The sequence below is a fragment of the Olea europaea genome, unplaced genomic scaffold (assembly GCF_002742605.1).
Source record: "Olea europaea var. sylvestris unplaced genomic scaffold, O_europaea_v1 scaffold510, whole genome shotgun sequence".
Taxonomy (NCBI): domain Eukaryota; kingdom Viridiplantae; phylum Streptophyta; class Magnoliopsida; order Lamiales; family Oleaceae; genus Olea; species Olea europaea.
In genome coordinates this window covers 229,486-234,894 of record NW_019263417.1, presented here as the reverse complement: position 1 = coordinate 234,894, position 5,409 = coordinate 229,486, and the positions used below count along the sequence as shown (strand labels likewise).

At 30.9% G+C, this 5,409-nt stretch overlaps 1 long non-coding RNA gene across 1 annotated transcript; it reads right to left on the bottom strand.

The window, feature by feature from the left end:
• Positions 1 to 2,860: 2,860 nt before the first annotated feature.
• Positions 2,861 to 4,675, bottom strand: LOC111388617. Its single transcript, XR_002701610.1, has 2 exons — positions 4,524 to 4,675; positions 2,861 to 3,176 (listed from the first exon to the last, which is right to left on the bottom strand). It is a non-coding gene; the product is annotated as an uncharacterized LOC111388617 (long non-coding RNA).
• Positions 4,676 to 5,409: the final 734 nt, after the last annotated feature.

Below are 5,409 nucleotides of genomic sequence, written 5' to 3'. Positions count from 1 at the left end.
AACCCTAATTCCAAGATCTTCAGAATTCATGATGGAAAGATTTAGACATGCAAAATAAAGAGAAACAAGAAACCAAGAACAATTCTCTCTTTACCTCTCTGTAGTGAAACTTATGTATTTGATGGGTTTCACTCACGCTTAGAGGCAAAGAAATGCAGTTTTTTCGTAAGCCTTAAAAACTACCTACTTTCCATCAGTGTGAACTAATCCCTCCGTCCATTTATATAGACTAACTTTCCTTGTTTGCTTGTCCCAATTATATAAGTTTGTTTATTGGTTGAAAATGATTTATTTTGTTCACTTACTAATACGCCCTTGTTTAATTTGCCTAATTATAACCAATTTTTCTCACTTAAAATCTTGAAATTTTACAAATATAAATAATGGTAACTAGGAAAGTATCTGGCAAAAAATGCTTTTCAATAACATTAAATAAAATTTCCTAATCCGTGTGAAAGACAAAACAATCCTATGTAAATGGGACGGGGGAAGTATTATAATACTATCACTTCTCAATGTGTCAATAAAATTTTAACACATAAAATCACTTTAATTAATTACTTAATAATATTACTTGAGCCACATCAACTATTCAAAAATTAGTTTTGGCAGGTTTTGAAAAATGCTTCATTGTAGGCAGTAGCTCGATGATGTTGGTTTGTAGAGCGATAAATGATATGGAAAAATGAGAAAGTCTAAAAGTATATATTTGAACTGAAGCCATACATCTAAAACTCCCATAACTGTTTTGTATAGCTACAGTAGAAATTATTAATAAAAGAAGGATGATCATTTATCCCTAAGATATTTCCTTCACTGTGATCTGATTTTTTTTTTTTTTTTTTTTTTAAATTAAGTTAGTTGTCTCTGGACCCTGGGACTTCTATGACCATTTTGTCAGAAAATTAAAGTCAACGTGCAAAAAAAGAAAAAAAAAATGATTACGAGAATCTTGTGATTCTAAATAGTAGAATGCTAGAAATCTGAAGGAAATATTTAAGATGAGTGAGCAAGAAAAAGGTGAAATGTTCTTCTCTCCACTTAGTTATATTTGGTAACCTATCATCTATCATACTTACAGAATTGCTTGGTTGGTAATCATACTGTAATTAATCTTCTATGTTATCCTTAGGTGGAACCCTATGTTAAGGCTTAAAATGCATATTTTTAGTTTTGAGACTTTTCTGATGTAACGTAATGATAAATTGACAATAGTGAAATTTAAAACACAGTTCATGTCCAATTTGAAATTAAGTCGAAGTTTGTTGACCTAATTGATCATAAAAGTTAATATTATAATTTTAATAGAAGTTCAATAATTGCAAATGAAATCGCTTTTTAAACTTTAATCTTATACATTTACCATAGTAAAGAATTCCAACCGAGGAAATTCCAATTGAACCTCTTAGTTGAAATTATGGACACAACATTACTCTCAAACATCTAATAGCTTTCTTGCACGCTTTGTTGTGTGTTGGAATTCTAAGAATTCTTTTTTATTTCTCTTTTGTTCATTATTTCACTTCATCGTTTTTTCCCCTGCTATGTTTGAGAAAAGTACGGAAAAAATTATGTTGTTTCTCTTTAAGTTTCATAAACTCTTCACACAAGGGTAAATTTCAACTATAGTCATTGAACTTTCATTGAAATCTCAATTGGGTCATTATAATTCAACCTAGTTTAAATTTTCACTACTTTGTCACATTGCATCACTTATCGTTCTTCAAATTAAAGGAAATTGTTTTGTTGACAATGCCTTCCACGTCATTGGACAGGAGAAACAAAAATAGTAAAATGTGAGTTATGGATCTTGCTTAGATTAAAAGTTAAATGTATGTAATAATAAACCGACGTGCGTAAATTAATTGCACTGAAGATTTGCAGCAGTCATTTCATCAACTTGAAAAACATATCTATAGAATGATATTTGGTAAATTAGGGTTTAATAATCATACTTCTGCTTGTTCGCATCGATATTCGTCTCCACTTAGAAAGAATGTAAAGATTTTTATTTTTTTAAATTACCAAATAGTGAAGAATTTTACCCACAAAATGGAGGGAAAGAGTGTCAACTCAAACAAGTCATGGAGTGAGATGGTGGAGCAGTTCCCAATCCCACAAGAACTTTTCAAACCATAAAATAACTACCCAAAATTGTAATAACCCAACTGTCACTTCATCTTCATCATCAAGCACTCTTATAGGCTTATAGTTAAATAAAAAACATGGTCATGATCTATTTTATTCAATTTTTCACAATTCAGCAGCTCTTTTTTCTCTTCAAGAACTGAAGCATATAATTGAAAATGTTTGATATCCATTTTGGATGGAGAAAAGCTACTGAATAGTAAATGGGAATTTTGTTAAGCTAATTATGTTTTGTAATTAAAGGTTTCATTGTATTGATTTAATTCAAATGGTTTTCTACAGTAAGAAACTTATACGAAGTGTCCAGTGTCGTCCAAAACTGCTCAAGAACAAGTGGAGTTGTATTGTAAAGCAGTTGCGAGCGGATGTGGCCGAGCTTCTTCGACATGGGCATGAAAAAAGTGCCTTTGACAGGGTAATTCATTAGAATTTTTACTTTAGAAACTCATTGTTTCTTGTTTGTAAATCCAGATTGTTTATGATCTTATTTTTGCTGTCGGTTTATATTAAAGGAATTGAATTATCTACTTATATTGACACGACCGGTCCCGAATTATCCTAATAGGCCTGACACGTGTCGTGCGCTGATGGTAGATACCAACTAAGTGCTGGACCAACCACCAAAGCAAACTTAACCTACTTTGACTATGACATATTCGTATAAAAATTTTGACAGAATTTCCTTTAAAATATGGACTAAATCACCTGAACAAATATCAACATTATCAAAACTGTACATATAATTTAAAATATAACACGCTAGTCCTTCAAAATACAAACTATTCAAGACATTTACCATGCTTTATAAACAAAAGACCTAAAAACAATGAGAATATTAAATATGCAGTGAGCCCATGATATGAATCTATAAATTACCAATTAACATTTTTGTCAAAACATACATGTACACTAAAAGAAATTTGAACTATATAAATTGACGAAATGAGTCACACATTTAATGACAATGTGTGTGTGTTGTACTCGGTGGATCGACAGGCTCCAAGGCTGCTCAACAAAGATGCTATCTGCTAAGAAAAGCGTAACAAAATATGAGTTTGTAACTCAGTAAGTGGATAAATTGAAAATAAGTATACTTTTTCATATGTGCATAATTATTGCTCTATTAAAACTTTGAGAAATTCAGAAACTAGTAACACTTTTAAAACTGACATAATTGGATCATAAAATTCTTTATTCTTCATTCTAGTTCAATAATAGTAAAATATAACGAATATAAATAATCTGATATCTATGAAAATCCGTGAAATATTATTATTGCTCAATACTATAAATTGAAAGCTTTACTTTGAAAACTGAACAAATTGAATTTTATAACCTGAATTCTAGTAAATGGGGAAATGTAAGCTAAAGGCTAATAATCCATTATATACGTAAAATTCACATCAAAATATACCTAATGTAAACATCTACTGATGATCTGATAGCTATAAAGTCATATGCATATAAATCGTCTGGTCAACACTACGTACATGACCGTAGCCTCTCATTGTACAAGATAGAAGCAATATAATCATCCTTATACACGGCTGTAGCCCCTAAGTGTATAATAGGTACCCTTACACATGGTCATAGCCACTCAATGGATAAGAGTTACCCTTACATAAGGTTGTAGCCCCTCAGCGTATAGGAATGAAATACATGACCCTAGTACACGGTCGTAGCCTTTCAGTGTACAAGATTAAGGTAATTACATCAGTTATTTTCTGATGATTTCAAAATAATCATGTTCATTTACTAATTTCTCAAAAATAAGACATTTCACATAATTAATATGTTTCTATAAAATAAAAAAGGAAATCTTCTTTTTTGGAAAAGTAGGTTCTCCACTCACAGATATAGATAACAATCTGATTGAATTGATAAGCATTCCCAAACTTCCACGTCACTACTTGAAATCTGATACAAAATAATGAATTTAACAACTACTATACCAAGAATACTAAACTCAATTTCTCGGTAATTGAATAAATTTTCCCAATTTCCTTTGATCAGTTTGAGCTAACTCCACTTCCTAGTCCTTTTACTTAACCTTAATTTATCATCCCAACATAAAAATAATCATTCCTATCAATCCAGTGAAACTAGCCACCAACAATTCAACTAATTTAATTTTTCATCTTATTCCCCAACTTCATCCTTCCAAGTGATTATTTCCATCAAATAATCATTTCCCCAATTTATACTTATTCAAAAACTAAATTATAAATTCTAGGGTTCACTAAGAATAGAATTACTTGCCTTAAAACAAGTGGCAAATAATCAATTAAAGAACTTGAGCTAAAACAGTATCCTTTCACATAATCTAGAAACTAAATTAACAATTTAGAACCCTAGAAAATTTAACAAAATTATACCATAAACAATTTACTTCCTTGCCACTCTAAGACATGAAGGAATTGAAGAACATAACTTAATTTTCCTTCCCTCTTTTTCTTTCCTTTTCCTTTTCTCGTCATTTTTTTCTCGAATTTTCTTTGTTGCCCGATTCCTTAGCTGGATTGTGAGAGAAAATATGTCAAATGGTAAGAAAGAAATGGGTTTATTGCCAAGTTAGTAAATCCCTAACTCATATATGCAAAAAGTGTCCCTCAACTTTCATATCATAAGGCATTAAATCCTAAACTTTTAAAAACATATAAGTAGATCCCAAAATTAAATTTTGTCCAACTTAAACCTTCAAAATATTTGCCATAATAAAAAAAAAAAAAATAGCAACAGATTGTAGAAGAAAGGGGACGAATGAAGTTGAGTTTATGAAACATCAAAAACAATACATTCTGTATTTTTTGGCTATGTATTTTGAAAGGGGATGACCTATATATATACAATTCATTGTAACTAATCTATACAAGTGTTGTGGAGAATTTGTTAGTATAACAGAAATTGGAATCCAATTCATTTGTGCATGTGCTTAAGCTGCATCCTGATGCTTCAAGGACCTTCTTGGTTGCTCGATTATTTTTTATCTTTAACAACTCCCTCAAGATGGAGAGTGGATGTTTTCGTGAATTTTTTCCACTCCCATCTTGGATAGATGAAAATAGAATGTGTCAGACGGGAGAGTTTTTGTAAGAATATAAGCAATTTGAGAACCAATTTTAACATGCCTTCTAATCACACTTCCCTCCTGGATTTTGTCATGCACATGATGACAATCCAATTCAATATGCTTCGTCCTTCCATGAAACACTGGGTTAGTAGCTATGTGCAAGGCTGCTTGATTATCACAAAATAATTCAG